The 17709-nt window shown below is 40.4% G+C and overlaps 1 pseudogene; it reads left to right on the top strand.

Moving 5' to 3' along the window:
• The window catches only part of LOC129351353 (type II inositol 3,4-bisphosphate 4-phosphatase-like), a 50024-nt pseudogene that overhangs the window by 21045 nt on the left and 11270 nt on the right, over positions 1–17709 (top strand).

Genomic DNA, 17709 nt, shown 5'->3' with positions numbered 1-17709 from the left:
TTGAGAGCCAAACGTATGGTGATGGCGTTACAGGTCACTTCGCCACGCCGCCACGCCCACCTGCTCCATCGAAGCTGGTCGGGGTTGGAATCCTCAATACACCAACATGTCTTCTGTGTCTGGGCACAGTTTCATGTTGATGAGGTCAAAGGGGTCAGATAGTGAAAGTTCACAGTAAAACATTACACTTCCTGTTCTCAGGGGGCGTGGCCAAAGTGATGTCATCATTCGACCATAGGGTATTGTAGGACACCCGATGATGATCAATCATAGAAACTTTGGTGCCTCTGTGAGTTTCTGTGTAGGAGATATAGCAGTTTATTTTTTTACGGCGAGTAGGTGAACTTTGACCCCTGCTAACCCCCCTTCAGCATACTCAAAAACTCACCGTTTTGATAACTTTAGATGGGACATGCCTTATGAACAGACTGACCGAGTTTGAAGCCGATCAATCGAAATCCCTAGGAGGAGTTCGATCAAATACGGAGGCTGTAAACGGCAAAAATGGCCTCAAAATTGGACCTTCAATCCAAAATGGCTGACTTCCTGTGATACTTGCACTATGACATTAATTGTAAATTTTGTGCATCTTGGGAAGCTCTACAAGTGTACCAAATTTCATGTCTCTAGGATAAAGTAAGTGAATAGCAAAGGGTCCTTTGAAAATTTCTAGGTGGCGCTATTGAGCCATTTCTTGTGGGATTTTTGTGATGACCTTAAAAATCAAAATTTTTAAACAGGCTTAAGGCCTCCGCCAAGTTTGGTGAGTTTTCCAATATGATAAGGCCCCCAAAAAGCCCCCAAAGAGGTGGGAAGAAAAATAATAATAATAATTAAAGCTGCAAGCAGCCTCGAACGGCCCTCGCAGCCAAGCGCCGCTCCGGCCTATTGTCCACCGCGGGTACGAGCAACCGCCGCCTCACGCCAGCCACCACAGAAGCTCTCACGCAGTTTTCAGCGCCTCCGCCCGCACCGCGGAAGCTGTTGCTCAGTTTTCATCAAAGCTGCGCACGTGCTAAGACAGAAGTTGTTCCGCAGTTTCCGCGCCCGTCCACCAGGCGGTACGCATCTATGCGTTCGGCGGCTATCCTTGACGATGCAAAAAAAATGTGGTATAGATTCATTGCTTTAGCGAGGAAATATAGCTGGCGGATTAATGTAGGACGCGCAGTGGAGTCAAAATATATTTCAATGCTGTTGTTCTCTTTAGAGGTCAACAAAGGTCATACGTATCCAATTTGGCGTCAGTCGGATGATCCACGTGACATTTACAGCCGATCATATGCACATAGCGAAGTACTACAGTTCGTCATTTTTCATCATTTTCAGCTGTGTTTCTAAAGCACTCTATTTCATTGTTGGAGTAATACTTACTCAGAGTGGCGAATTACTGAAATGGTTTGTAAGAAGTAAGAAAACGCTACATTTACTGCATGATTTAATTCAAAAATTATCTGAGACATTTCTATCCTTTTAGAAATGTCATGGCAACACACTCACAAAGTTTTCACGCCCATCCGCCCGTGGATCTGTTTATCATCGGTGGAGGAACACTGACACCTACTGGCGAAATACTGATATTGTTCTTCATCCTGATTATCTGCTGTTTCATTTGTGGAGCAATACTGACCCCAAGTGGCGAATTACTGAAATGGTTTATAAACGGCAAAAATGGGATCAAAATCTGAACTTCAATCTAAAATGGCCGACTTCCTCTGGGGTTTAGACCATGGCTCCAAGAGACTTTTTTGTAAGTCCTGACATGGTACACATGTGTACAAAGTTTCGTAATTGTAGGTTAAAGCATGGCTTGGGGCTGATCATTTTAAATTTTCTAGGGGGCGCTATAGAGAAATTGGGCCACACCCTACAAATATTGTGATGGATTCCTGTCGGGGAGTGGATGAAGATCCATCCTTGTGAGTTTGGAGCAGCTGCGCCCAAAAATGTGGAATTGAGAGCCAAACGTATGGCGATGGCGTTACAGGACACTTCGCCACGCCGCCACGCCCACCTGCTCCATCGTAGCTGGTCGGGATTAGAATCCTCAACACACCAACATGGCTTCTGTGTCTGGGCACAGTTTCATGTTGATGAGGTCAAAGGGGTCAGATAGCGACCTTTCACAGTAAAACATTACACTTCCTGTTCTCAGGGGGCGTGGCCTAAGTGATGTCACCATTCGACCATACGGTATTGTAGGACACCCGATGATGATCAATCACAGTAACTTTGGTGCCTCTGTGAGTTTCTGTGTAGGAAATATAACAGTTTATGTTTTTATGGCGAGTAGGTGAACTTTGACCCCTGCTAACCCTCCTTCAGCATTCTCAAAAACTCACCGTTTTGATAACTTTAGATGGGACATGCCTTATGAACAGACTGACCGAGTTTAAAGCCGATCAATCGAAATCCCTAGGAGGAGTTCGATCAAATACGAAGGCTGTAAACGGCAAAAATGGCCTCAAAATTGGACCTTCAATCCAAAATGGCTGTCTTCCTGTGGGGATTAGACCATGGCTCCAAGAGACTTTTTTGTAAGTCCTGACAAGGTACATGTGTACAACGTTTCGTAATTGGAGGTTAAAGCATGGCTTGGGGCTGATCATTTAAAGTGTTCTAGGGGGCGCTATAGAGAAATTAGGCCACGCCCACCAAATATTGTGATGGATTCCTGTCGGGGAGTGGATGAAGATCCATCCTTGTGAGGTTGGAGCAGCTGGAACAGAAACTGTGGAATTGAGAGCAAAAACGTATGGCGATGGCGTTACAGGTCAATTCGCCATGCCGCCACGCCCACCTGCTCCATCGAAGCTGGTCGGGGTTGGAATCCTCAACACACCAACATGTCTTCTGTGTCTGGGCACAGTTTCATGTTGATGAGGTCAAAGGGGTCAGATAGTGAAAGTTCACAGTAAAACATTACACTTCCTGTTCTCAGGGGCGTGGCCAAAGTGATGTCATCATTCGACCATAGGGTATTGTAGGACACCCAATGATGATCAATCATAGAAACTTTGGTGCCTCTGTGAGTTTCTGTGTAGGAGATATAGCAGTTTATTTTTTTACGGCGAGTAGGTGAACTTTGACCCCTGCTAACCCCCCTTCAGCATACTCAAAAACTCACCGTTTTGATAACTTTAGATGGGACATGCCTTATGAACAGACTGACCGAGTTTAAAGCCGATCAATCGAAATCCCTAGGAGGAGTTCGATCAAATACGAAGGCTGTAAACGGCAAAAATGGCCTCAAAATTGGACCTTCAATCCAAAATGGCTGTCTTCCTGTGATACTTGCACTATGACATTAATTGTAAATTTTGAGCATCTTGGGAGCTCTACAAGTGTACCAAATTTCATGTCTCTAGGATAAAGTAAGTGAATAGCAAGGGTCCTTTGAAAATTTGTAGGTGGCGCTATTGAGCCATTTTTTATGGGATTTTTGCAATGACCTTAAAATACAAAATTTTGAAACTCCCTTTACGTGTCCGCCAAGTTTGGTGAGTTTTTGAAAATGATAAAGCCCCCAAAAAGGCCCCTCTTTAGGGGGGCAGAATAATAATAATTAAAGCTGCAAGCAGCCTCGAACGGCCCTCGCAGCCAAGCGCCGCTCCGGCCTATTGCCACCGCGGGGTACGAGCAACCGCCGCCTCACGCCAGCCACCACAGAAGTTCTCACGCAGTTTTCAGCGCCTCCGCCCGCACCGCGGAAGCAGTTGCTCAGTTTCCATCAACGCTGCGCACGTGCTAAGACAGAAGTTGTTGCGCAGTTTCCGCGCCCGTCCTCCAGGCGGTACGCATCTATGCGTTCGGCGGCTATCCTTCAAGATGCAAAAAAATGTGGTATAGATTCATTGGTTTAGCGAGGAAATACAGCTGGCGGATCAATGTAGGGGCGCAGTGGAGTCAAAATACATTTCAATGCTGTTTTGCTCTTTAGAGGTCAACAAAGGTCATACGTTTTCAATTTGGCGCCAGTCCGATGATCCACGTGTCATTTAGAGCCGATCATATGCACGTGGCGAAGTAATGCATTTCGTCATTTCTACACCCCAATGCGGTTCGGTCAGCAGCCAGCATTCATAGAGTTCATTATGTTATCATTTAGTCAGTATTCACATGATGAAACCCATATAAATTATAGAATAACAGTAAAACATACAGCAGAAAAAACATGTGACTGCCTCTTAAAAGTGGGCGGGGCTACAGTGAGGTCATCAAGTGACCATGAAATGTGTTCAGGGCTGTTCTCTAGAAAGACAGAGGAAGTGTGATGATGCAGCTGTGATCTTGCATTTGGAAGTCATTTAATGTTGATGTTTCATGGTAAATAGTGAAAGTTTTACACTAAGCCACACCCACATGCTTGATGTTAACTACAACTGAGATGTAAATGCAGTGCAACTTAACGTTATCGTGAAATGAGTCAGGAAAATGGTGAAGGTTAAGATGTATCAGTTTAATAAACCACTGTTCAGTAATAAACCAAGGGCAATGCACATTAAGAGAGCACAGTTAACTTTCAGCACATTAGAACAATAGCACAGGCTGAATCCCATCCATTAATTAGGTATTAATCACAGGAAGTGCTGCAACTAAATATTACAACCCCAATGGATCTGTAAAAAGATACTTAGCATTTTTTCAGAGCTCTTTCAAACGACATTTTAAACATCTTCTATACATAATAACAAACAAGTCTGAATGTATGAAAACTGGATGTATCACACACACTATTCAGTTTATTGAATTAGTCAAGCGCTTCGTTAGCATTAAAAACGTTGCAGGCCTCAGGCATTGGGTTAGCATCCTCCTCAGAATAACTGTTCCAAACATGACGGCTTCCAGAACCAGCAGGAAGGAATAAATTACTCACCGCACCGCGAGTTACGACTGTTTAAACGAACAGCAATGGGCTCTTTGCACCTGCCGCGCTGACGTCACAACTGTATACCCGAATGCGGCTTTTTTTTCCACTTTCAGAAACTATGACTGCTATAAAAGACAAAGTCGTACTTAAGACACAAATAAAACAATACTATGTACTTTGTTTAAGTTTTCATGGATTTCCAAGCCATCCTCAATTAAGACAGCTTGTAAATATTCGTTGCTACAAGTTAAAGCTACCACTTGAAGCTAACGCCGTACACACCGCTCTAAACACCGTCTTAATGAGCCATTCACAACAAGCATGCAAAAGTAATAAAACGAAATAACACAGAAATCTTAAGCAACACGGCCATTTTTCTAAAAGTAATAACTCTGAATCTGAACAGTCAGCTGAACTAGAACTCCGATACCAGAGTAAGCTCTGTGCTCGTTTTTCTTCGTCATACTTCAAGCAAAAAGTCTGAACTGTAATCTGCCCCCCTCCCCGCTGCTTTATTGTCGTTAACAATAAAACACACGTAATATGCTTGAAAATAAGGCACAAACAGTGTCCGTTAGAATGGCTGAGAAATCTTTAGATAATTAAATAGCAGATTTTACTAGAAAGCTAGCAGGCTTGTGCTAGCAGTTTAAAGAAAAATAAAACTCACCTTCATATCTGTGAATGTATAACGAGGAGAACATCTTAAAACCTTTCTTTGCCTTACTTGTTGGGGTTTCGGATCGATGTACATTATTAATTGTTACCTTGGAAAAACATTTCAGCCGTGTTTCCCGAACGTGTAAGCTGAGATGCAAAGAGCCCATTAAACTTCTCCAACTCCGGTCCAACAGAGCCTTCTTGCTCCAAAGCATGGTTCGTATTTGCAACTCCAAAATCCAAGCAAAATGTTGAGCGTAGTCCAGTTCTGTGGCTCCAAAAAGCAAGCAAAATGTTCAGGAAAACTTTGCAGCTCCAGCTGTCGCCGGCTGACTGTTATTACGTAGCGTCGATCTGTTTTCTCATTGATGGAGTACCACTGCCTCCTGCTGTCGCAATACTGGTATTGCACTAGCAGTACCAGTATTTCTCCACAAGGTGCCAGTGGTACTCCATCAACACTGACCCCAGTGTGTTCTTACTTCGCTGTGTCATAAGTTTTGCTGAATGACTTGTTTGTATTATTTCTAGCAAAAATGAATGAATGTTTGTACTTTAACCCACAAAATAAACTTATATATATAAAAAGTTATAATAATGTATATTTAAATAATTAATAACAACATAACCTATGGGCTGCTGTTTTCTAGGGGGCGCTATAGAGAAATTAGGCCACGCCCTACAAATATTGTGATGGATTCCAGTCGGGGAGTGGATAAATATTCATCCTTGTGAGTTTGCAGCAGCTGAGCCCGAAAATGTGGTATTGAGAGCCAAACGTATGGCGATGGCGTTACAGGTAACTTCGCCACGCCGCCATGCCCACCTGCTCTATCGTAGCTGGTCGGGGTTGGAATCCTCAATACACCAACATGTCTTCGGTGTCTGGGCACAGTTTCATGTTGATGAGGTCAAAGGGGTCGGATAGCGAACGTTCACAGTAAAACATTACACTTCCTGTTCTCAGGGGGCGTGGCCTAAGTGATGTCATCATTCGACCATAGGGTAATGTAGGAGACCCGATGATGATCAATCACAGAAACTTTGGTGCCTCTGTGAGTTTCTGTGTAGGAGATATAGCAGTTTATGTTTTTATGGCGAGTAGGTGAACTTTGACCCCTGCTAACCCCCCTTCAGCATACTCAAAAACTCACCGTTTAGATAACTTTAGATGAGACATGCCTTATGAACAGACTGACCGAGTTTGAAGCCGATCAATCGAAATCCCTAGGAGGAGATAGATCAAATATGAAGGCTGTAAACGGCAAAAATGGGGTCAAAAACCGAACTTGAATCCAAAATGGCTGACTTCCTGTGGGGTTTAGACAATGGCTCCAAGAGACTTTTTTGTACGTCCTGACAAGGTACACATGTGTACAAAGTTTCGTATTTGTAGGTTAAAGCATGGCTTGGGGCTGATCATTTAAAGTTTTCTAGGGGGCGCTATAGAGAAATTAGGCTACGCCCACCAAATATTGTGATGGATTCCTGTTGGGAGTGGATGAGGGTCCATCCTTATGAGTTTGCAGCAGCTGGGCCCGAAAATGTGGAATTGAGAGCCAAACGTATGGCGATGGCGTTACAGGTGACTTCGCCACGCCGCCACGCCCACCTGCTCCATCGAAGCTGGTCGGGGTTGGAATCCTCAATACACCAACATGTTCTCTGTGTCTGGGCACAGTTTCATGTTGATGAGGTCAAAGGGGTCAGATAGCGACAGTTCACAGTAAAACATTACACTTCCTGTTCTCAGGGGGCGTGGCCTAAGTGATGTCATCATTCGACCATAGGGTATTGTAGAAGACCCGATGATGATCAATCACAGAAACTTTGATGCTTCTGTGAGTTTCTGTGTAGGAGATATAGCAGTTTATTTTTTTATGGCGAGTAGGTGAACTTTGACCCCTGCTAACCCCCCTTCAACATACTCAAAAACTCACCGTTTAGATAACTTTAGATGGGACATGCCTATGACAGACTGACCGAGTTGAAGTCGATCAATCAAAATCCCTAGGAGGAGATAGATCAAATACAAAGGCTGTAAACGGCAAAAATCGGCAAAAATGGGGTCAAAATGGGAACTTCAATCAAAAATGGCTGACTTCCTGTGATACTTGCACTATGACATTAATTGTAAATTTTGAGCGTCTTGGGGAGCTCTACAAGTGTACCAAATTTCATGTGTCTACGATAAAATAAGTGAATAGCAGAGGGTAAAAAAGGGTGTTTTTCCAATTTCTAGGTGGCGCCGTAGAGACATTTCTGTTGCAATTTTTGCTACGACTTTAAAATACGTAAATTTTAAACAGGCTTAAGGCCTCCGCCAAGTTTGGTGAGTTTTTGAATATGATAAAGCCCCAAAAAGCCAATTCATTTGGGTGGAAGAATAATAATAATAATAAACAATAGAAAACAATAGGCCTTCGCAGCGCTTAGCTGCTCGGGCCTAATAAGAAACAGTAGGAAAACAATAGGCCTTCGCAGCGCTTAGCTGCTCGGGCCTAATAATAAACAATAGGAAAACAATAGGCCTTCGCAGCGCTTAGCTGCTCGGGCCTAATAAACAGTACAGAAACAATAGGCCTTCGCAGCGCTTAGCTGCTCGGGCCTAATAATAATAATAAACAGTAGGAAAACAATAGGCCTTCGCAGCGCTTAGCTGCTCGGGCCTAATAATAATAATAAACAGTACAGAAACAATAGGCCTTCGCAGCGCTTAGCTGCTCGGGCCTAATTAATCTATTCTATTATTTTCTGCCAATTTTAAATTAAACATGGAATATTTCACTAACCAAAACAGCCTTATTTTCGTATGAATTGAATTCTCATAAGCTCAACATTTAAATAAAAAATTATTTATTCTCAGCAGCAAGAACAGGAAATAGGTTACACTTTAAAAATACTCACCTTATTTACCTGAGTAAATAAGGTGAGTGGCGGTTTATATCAAATTAAAGCAAAAGTGAAAAGCCTGGTTAATGACGACAAATACAGTTTACTAAATACTTTCCGTCTTAAAGGGGCAGTACGACGTGTTTTATAGAGACATTTTATAACAAAGTCAAGCAACTGTGTTGCCTTCAGTTGTTAAAAATGCTAAATATATCAGATATGTCTTAAAATAAGTTTAACTTCCTTATTTAAAATCTTTAAATTGGGCCTCTGTCTCTTTAAGAAGCTCTTGCTCTTTCTGAAACGCCGCCCTCAGACAGTCGTGCCAACATGGCTCCTGTGTTAAAACCCTTTAATAAGGAGCTCAGCAGTTCCACCAGCTTTTTGCTAATTCCTGTTGGCTAGTCTGAAGGAACTGAGTGGGGGAGGAGCTCCATTGAAGGCGGAGCTACGTCCACCCAGGCGTTCTGAACAGCTGATCGGTTGCCATGGAGACTAAAGTATTTCAGTCATTCAGTCACCAAATGTGTTTTATAAGGAAAAACATTAAAAAAAACAACAACAAACAACCCCCCAGTTTTACAGAAAACTGCTCCTTTAAGTAGATTTCAGTTTCTCTGTGTCACTTTAATAAGTTGGTCAACCTGTTTCTTGTCGTCTCAGACGATCTGTTTACTGTAAGATATGATAACCGTTTCAGGAACTTTACACCCAGATAATCACACAACGCACAATTTTAGCTCCACATGTCAACATCTCACAGTCAAAGGGGAAGTGAATTTATTTGTTCAGCATTAAAACTAAAAGTTTTCATGTTTTTATCGGCAGGTTTTGAGTTTAAAAACTTCAGTCTTTTCAGTAGCAATACTTGACATAAAGATCAAAAAATCATTTAATATTTGAAAAGTTACTCCATCAGATAAACAAAGATATGAAGTTAAATGGACGTTTTTATATTTTAAGGTCAGAAATGACAATAATTCATATAAGAAACAAAAATAAGAAAATCAATCAAAATATATATTTTTCCAAATCAATTTCTTTAAAAGAAAAACTGATGAAACTTAAACAAAAACTGCAGTTTGTCTGTTTTGTTTTGTTTTTCACCCAGTGGGAAGAAAATCCAGAAATTTTACCTAAGTAAGAATAGAAATACTTTACAATAAAATTATTTAAAGTACAGCGTAGTAAAAATACTCCTAAAAGTTACTAAAGTAACTGAGTAAATGTAACTAGTTACTGCCAAATTCTGTGTTTGAGTAACTTTATCTCCATGTTTATGTTAAATCTTAATGGTGAAACCAGAATTAGAAAAAACATCCACATTGAAATAACTGTAACTAAATATAATCCGAGTCAGATTAAATTATGGTTTTCCTGTCTGATTCCAGGAGCGCTGATCGTCCCGCCATCATGAATTCGTTGAGGCGAGGATTCGCCAACCTGCAGACGCTGATGGACGGCCGGGCGCCGCGCGGCGAGACGAACAACAACCTGGAGAATCCTGCGGCTGGTTGTAAGTTTCTGTCTCCGTTGTTCAACATCCGATGACTGAAAGATTAATTTATAAAACTACAGAGCCCCCTGGTGGCCATGGAGGAATCTTTTTTTAATTTTCTTTGCTTTAAATTATTTATTATCTATTTAAAATCGCACACATACTTTAAAAGAGTCTCATTGAAAATATAAATATACATTTTTAACTCCAGTGCTTAAAACTTGATTGAAAATTAATCCATTACTGCGTGTTTGTTTATGTGAAGTTTAGCTGAAAACATTCAGACTGCTAACCAAAAACAATCAGAACTGTTAGAAGATTTTATCAAGCACCTGAAAAACACAAAGTGTGAACTGAATAAAGTTTGCCAAGTTTAAGGCTGATGTTATGTTGTTCTCTAACCACCAGGTGGCGCCCCGGCTGGTGCTGACTCGTCTCAGCAGCTCCTTCATGTTGGTACGTCGACACAGATGAATGATTTTATCTTCACTTCATGTAAATCAGGTCCAGATCCCAACAAACTAACTTTTTATTTTCATGCTGTTAGCTTTTGGCCAATTTTATATTTGTCTTATTAGTTTTACTAAACTTTATTTCTATTTTGTCATTGATGTGATCTTGTTTGTTCTGAAGCGTTTTGGTCTGAAGAGTTTGTTATAAATGTGCTATAAATAAACTTTGATCTTTCTTTTCTTAAAATATAAAAACAGAGTGTCAAGTTGCAGTTGCCAAGGCATCCAGAGTCAAAATACACGTCTCTACAGTCGACCCGTACGACGTCAGGAAGCTCTGCTGCACTCAGATAGTCAAGGTACACACACACACACACACACACACACACACACACACACAACACACACACAACACACACACACACACACGTTCCTGTATGCTTTAGGCTTTAAAATGAAATAACAGGAATATGATTAAAATCTCGTTGGCTTGCCGTATTTCTAGAGGTCAGAGGACGTCGAGTTTCGAGCGTCGGTTTGCTGCAGCATCGACTCCAAGCTGCAGCATCACAGCAGGATGGAAGTCAGAGTTTACAGAGAGGATGATTTAAGGTCACACTCCTCAGTAAGTGTGTGTGTGTGTGTGTGTGTGTGTGTGTGTGTGTGTGTGTGTGTGTGTGTGTGTGTGTGTGTGTGTGTGTGTGTGTGTGTGTGTGTACGTGTCAGTTTTGGAGATTAATTTTGAGAGAAATCAAGTCAGTTTGTGCTGGTTTTGCACATCCTCACCATTAATCCTCTTATAGACACACAAACAAAAAGCTGTAGTAAAACACACACACACACACACACACACGCGCACACACACACACACCTGATGGATTTGTAAAACGGAGAACAAGCTCAGTTTATTTCCGTTTTTCAGCTCCGTTTCTCTTGCCAGGAGCTTTTTTAATCTCCAAATATTTTCCCATGATGCACCTGGGGGGCGTGTTTTTTTTTTTAATCCCTCCAGCTACGACAAAATGGGAGGAGGAGTAAAAAGTGAGAGCGTGGGGAGGAGAAACATTTGATTCTTCAGCTGAAGTCGTTCCTGGTTTTGTCTGGATTTGTGGAAACTTCTTTGTTTTTAATTCTAATCTGAAGGATTAATCTTTTAACTCCTCCATCGCTCCGCTGATGTTTGACTTTAGCAGTAAAACTGTCAGTAGGCTTTAAACTGATGGTGCAGGTAGGAAACTGAAATCTGAAATGAGCTTCAGCTTTACATTTCTGCTGTGAAGCCGTTTCTATTTGGCATTTAGATCCTAATCTCTTAATCTCAAACTGATATTTTTGGAAAGAAACCGAAAATAAACCAACAAAATGGATCAAAATTCAGTCAAAAACAAGGAGCAGGAGCAGAATAACTGCTTTTTACTACATAATGTTCAAAATAATGACAAATTTAGATAATTTTTCCAACTTGCAGCTGGAGGATCAATTTATCTATTTTTATTCTACATCCAGCAGCTCTGGTTGCTCTAGCTCTTTACCTTTAAACACTCCTCAAAATAAAACATTCTCAAGATGCAGCGAGCGATGATGGCCTGCGCCGACTGTTTACGTCCTCCGAGAGACGACAGCTCCCCTGCTGGACAGGTAGGGCATTGCACGGCTTAAACTAACAGCAGGGAGGCGCGTTTGAGGTGCTGAAATATCAAAAAACTGAAAAATACTCAACATGTAAAGTTATGAATAGGATTGAATTAGAGCTGAAATGATTAATCGTGAGTAATTGTGATTAATCGTGAGTATTTGTGAGTATTTGTGATTATTTGTAATTAATTGTGATTATTTGTAATTAATTGTGATTATTTGTGATTAATTGTGATTATTCCCAACTCAGGAAATATTCAGATGAATCCAAATTAACCTGAAATTTATCGTCATATTGAGTGGAAACCTGATCAGAAATGTGTAAAACGTTTTTATTGAAGTCGTCGTTTTCAAATTGAACTTTAGCCACATTTAAATGAACCAACAGCCCCAGAAGAAGAAGGTGACGGTGAATGTTTGGTGTTTAGATGTAAATTTCTCTCACTGTTTGATGATAAACGCTCGCTGGACGCAGGGAGGAAGTTGCAGAGGCGTCTGTCTGTAAACCACAAGCAGAGCTCAGCTCAGCGTCTCACACATCTCCTTCATCTCTCCTTCAGCCAGAAACACTTAGAGTTAGAAAATGTTTTTCTGGTCAGGAGTTGGTCTGATATCAGGGTTTGCTTACCATGCTATCTGACTTTAACGACATAGACATAATGACTTCCAGTTTGAAAACATCCACCATGATTGTTGGTTTTTACTCCAGCAGAAGGAAGAAGATCCTCTGTTCACATGATCTGATGTGAAGCTTTGGGTTTGATCAGCGTCCAAACTGACACATCGAGGTTAAAGGTGACCCGTTTGGTTTCCTTTCACAGGTTAAAGCGACACAAAATCATTCTCAGATAACCAGATGTCAGGCGGGTCAGCTGTTTTAGCGCTCTGTCACTTTAAATCCAAATGAGCCGATCATGTGAAAATGGCTGCAACATGACGAGTCTTTACAGATCTTGTTGCAAATGTGAGCTAAAAATCTAAATTTGACCAAATTTTCTTGCCTAGTTTCTATTGCAAATGTCTTAATAAACTAGAAATTAAATGAAACTATCTGATAAATGACTTTTTAGCAATAAATTGAAGCTTGTTTTAAGTAAAATTGATGAACAGGCTCTATATCTATTGGCAGATTATTTCATTTACAACACAGGAGAAATGTCGAATAAATCTTCCAGTGGAACCAGAACTTTTTAATCAATATTAAGGAATCATTTCCTCTAGAAAAGCTCCTCTGTTTTACTGAAGTTATTTGTAAATCAGTCTAATTTCACGTGTACTAAGATCCAGTTGAAGTTTCTTGTCGATCTAATTTGGCCCATTTATCTCGTTTGTTTTGAATGAAACGTGAAGCGGCGTTTAGCGCCCAGCTGTGGCGTCCTGTGTGTGTCGTGTTTCTAGGTTTGATGAGGATTAACGCGTAATCCTGAAAGCCTCTTGTTTGGCCGGGAGCTCATTGAGAAACATTGGCTTGGCGTGTCGTTGCACGTTGGCCTTTGGTTGCACCGTCAGCGAGGAAATGAGGCAACAGTTTGCATTTCTTTAGTATGCGGTAACAGCGCTGCAGGGAATTTTTGAAAGTTTGAAAGACTCTCTGAACGCGTCAGTCAGATCCGGGCTTGTTTTTTTACTGATCAGTTAAAAACCTGAAGAGGTGAAAAGAAATAAAACTGCAACATTTTCCAAAATACTGTCTGAAAAACTGGAACATTTGCATGTCTAGAAGAAAAATCTGGAATAAATGCATTAACTATGATGCATCAGTTTTAAACCCAACCAGAGTCTGAGGGGATTCACTGCAAACACAACATTTTACCAAAAGTGTTTCTGTTAGTTTCTAATTATCTTAGTTCACTTGAAATAAAACAAAACTTGTATTTTCCAAGCCTTGTTTTCTCAGGCCTGGTGAGAAATATTTGGCCTCTTTTCTTCCTGAACTTTGTTGTTTGGGTTCATATGTTATTAGCTAACGACATGCTAATAAACAGTAGCATGTCGTTAGCTTGTGCTAAACCCAAAATGGATGTAAAAACATTAATCTTGAAACCAAAACCAACATGTTTCATCACATTCAGAGCCAAAGTCTTTCCTCTGTAGCTCCTCCCCTTCGTGTTTGATAAAGCATCTTAATCTCAGGTTGTGTCGACTTTAATAAACCTTTTCTGAGACTTTCTCTGTTTCCCTTCACTTCAGTGTTGTGATTTTCTGTCGACTGTGTCGCCTGATTTGAGGGCTTTAATCCCCTGAGCTGCTGATTATCCTCGCTGCAGCTCAGTGACTTTGGACTTTGCTCGACTCTTTTATTAAAGATGGCCGCCGGTTTGTGGCCTGTCTCTGTGCATAGAGGCTAAACTCCTCAAAAGGTCCACTATAGTCGTAAAAATGCTGAAATGTGCCATTAACTTTATTTAGATTTATTTTCTTAAGATTTTCTTTTCAGTGATTCTGTGCATTTTTCTCCTTTTTGCTGTTAATCTCTTGCTCAAAGTGAAATAAAGTGACATTCTGCCAGAAGATTGTTTTGAATAGTGAGCGTTTTGGTGTGGTTCTGTTGGATAATGTGAATCTTTAACGTCTCATTTTATTCTTCCTGCTTCACATAATCATCTGGGATTATGTTTTCAGTCCTCTATCAGCGCCCCCTGCTGGCCATGCGACTAAAAGCTGAATTAAGCAGAAAGTAGTTTCACTTCCAGGAATCCAGCAGGTGAATAAATCCTGATCAGACAGAGCAGCGCGGCGTAGAGTGATGTTTCAGTTTTATTTTCCAATGCCATCATGTTTTCTTTCGACTCTAAAACCGAACAGCAGAGACTCAGTGCACTGTTTGCAACGTTACACATATTTTAACCTCAGGTTTTGTTTTGTTTCAGAGGAGCTGTTTGGCTTTCACATCGTTCTCCATCAGAGATCTGCTCCGGTCCAAAGAGCCTCGCTGCTCCCTGAAGCTCAGGTAAACTTTCACTGCTGCGCTGATGTCATGTTGATTCCTTCCACTCAGCTCTGCAAAAACTCCATCTTATTTGTGGTTTTGTTCATTTATTTTGGATACTTAAAATGTCTTCCAGGTAAATGTTCATTAGAAGTTAAAGTTTATTGATCTTTGAGAACGTGTTCTTGCATTATTAACATTATATTAGTTGAAAATTGTATCAAAACAGCAATATTATTGCTTATAGAAGTAACTTCTAGGACAATTTATCCTCCAGAAAAACCACAAACTGCCATTAAACTGATAAAAAGCCTAAAATCTTGTTTTTCTGATGGGCTGTGAAACATCTCTGAACTTTGGAAGCGAGCTAAAGTGAAATCAGAGAACCGGCATTCGATCTCTGCGCTCTCAATTCTTGTGAAAAACACTTTTGTAGTCAATGAGGTTCTTCTCAAACAGCCTGTAGATAGAAGTCCAGCTACCTGCCTGCTGATTGGCTGTTGCTGGGATACCTTTAGCCAGAAGAGGAAGTGAGATGGGGCAGCGTGTGTCTCCGCCTCCAGACCCGTAGAGGAAAAAGTCTCTTCCTGTTATGCATCAAATCACCTTCAGAAGAGAAGAGAGAAGACGCAGACTGAATGCTCACACATGCCTCAGTGCAGGTTTGCAGTTTGCTTGTGGTTTTCCTTCGCTGGATGGTTTTCTCTTTCAGTTTATTTGTTCAAAAATGAGACGATGTACGACCAGAAACGTTCAGGATGATGTCACTTCCTGCAGGTGTCGGTCCAGGTCTGATCTTACCAACTACTGGAACTTTGTCAATGTAGGTTTATTGGCTTTGTGTCGCATAATTATCAACAAAATATAAAGTAGAGTTAACTCACTGCTAACACAGTTGAAATAAGAGGTTTAAATTCTTTTTTTTCACATTTTGAAGTTAAATTAGACTTTGCTTAGTCTTAAAACAAGGCTAAACTTGTCTTGTTTTAGTTCAGCTGGAGTTATTTCTGTTTGCTAAAAGCCACAATCAAGAGCTGGAATGTCAGAGATTTATTTATTGATGTTTCCACTCACACACAGAGTTACTACCATCTGGAAAATTCACATATTATCCCTTTGTTTGATTCCCTTTGTTAATCAATAAGTTGATATTTTTTGTTGCCTGGATAATTATCCGTTTCAAATTCAAATCCAGCGCTTTTGTTCTGCTGGTTTGATTCATTGTACAATGGCTGCTGGAAAATACAAGTTCGATTAGATTGCATTATAAATATCTTTGTTGCTGAGCTCATATTTTCTATTTAGTCCAATAATTTAGCAGCAAAACTGGTTTTTGAATTGAAACTTATCGTCCTAACGGCTCATTTGACGTGCCATACAGAAACCACTTGCTAAATACTTGTTGGTTGTACAGGAGGCTCAACTTATGCTTTTCTATGACGTACATCTGAATAATTGCACATCGGTTTCTAGCCATTTTTCATGTGCGAGTGTAAAGGTTGAGTTGGGGGGGCGTGCTTGCAGCAGATTATTTGGATTTAAAGGGACAAGACACCCTAAAATATCTGAAACGTGTTCAGGCTAAAAATTGTCTAGGAAAGTTTTTGTGCAGAAGATGTCAGGAACATGTTTTGTTTAGGCCATAAGCATATCCTAACCTGTTCAGGGAAGCATCATTCCTCACCTTTAAGCAATAAGGGAAGGCCCAGATGATGATGTCATGGCTTTAGAAACTTCTGATAGGTTTAGCAAATGGAAATAAATTAGATGATTCCATTTAACATAAATTTATCTTAATAAAGAGAAGTTTGCTCAGACTGTGAGGAAGGAGTATGTAAACTTCTGGTTTCACCTAGCAAACCATTGACTGGAGATTTTAATATCAAGTGTTGCTATGAATCCATATTTAGCTCTTTGCTCGTTCTTTGTTGTCATTGTTTGTTGCTTTCAGCTGTGACCCTGACCTTTAGAGGCCGACCAATCAGATGGTTAGAAATCGGTCAGCTGATTATTCCCCTTTATCCACTTCAGCAGGTCGAAAACTGGAAGACCTGCTGCTTTTTTTAAAGTAGATTAAATGTATGAAAACTATTAACTGCAGTTTATCTAATTTATTGTGTTTCTGTGATATTTTGCAACAATATTTATTACAGCAGAAAAAGTTTTAATACATCAAGAAGCAGTAAAGTTATTAAGAAACATTTATTTACACTTTTCTCTTTTTCACGTTGAGATCAAAACTTTTAGCCGTATCAATGTGTGTCCATTTTGTTGGACTGAATGCGACCCGGTGAAACCAGAACCGTCGGGTCTCACATGTCCGTCCTCCTGATCCTGATCTGGGTTCGGTTCCCTTTGTTTTCAACCTTCTGGTCGATGTTTTCTTGCTCGGTTTTGGGTTCGATGCTCCAAACCATCCCTACAATATTTACATCCCTGCTGAGTTTTCTAGTTTATTGTCAATTATTGTAAATAGTTTCTTGCTTTTGTGCACAAATGCACATTTTAAATTTTTTCTCCTCTGCGCATTCCTTTAGTATTTCTAGTAGTTTTTATGTCTTAGTTTTGCTCGAACTGTACAGAATGTTTTTCTTCTATTTTTATGAAGTGTTTGTTTACATGTTTGGATTTTATGTCACTTTGATGCTTTTACGCTTGAATTTCCCTTTTGTGGGACAATAAAAGACATTTTATTCTTTTCTATTTGTTGTGTTTTATTTTTATCAATCATATTTTCTCCTTTTCAGTTTTCTCTTGTTGCTGCCTTTTTGTT

The sequence above is a fragment of the Poeciliopsis prolifica genome, unplaced genomic scaffold (genome assembly GCF_027474105.1).
Source record: "Poeciliopsis prolifica strain line A6 unplaced genomic scaffold, Auburn_PproV2 SCAFFOLD066, whole genome shotgun sequence".
NCBI classification, from domain to species: domain Eukaryota; kingdom Metazoa; phylum Chordata; class Actinopteri; order Cyprinodontiformes; family Poeciliidae; genus Poeciliopsis; species Poeciliopsis prolifica.
Note: the sequence above shows the minus strand (reverse complement) of the source record. Positions and strands in the feature narration are given on the sequence as shown.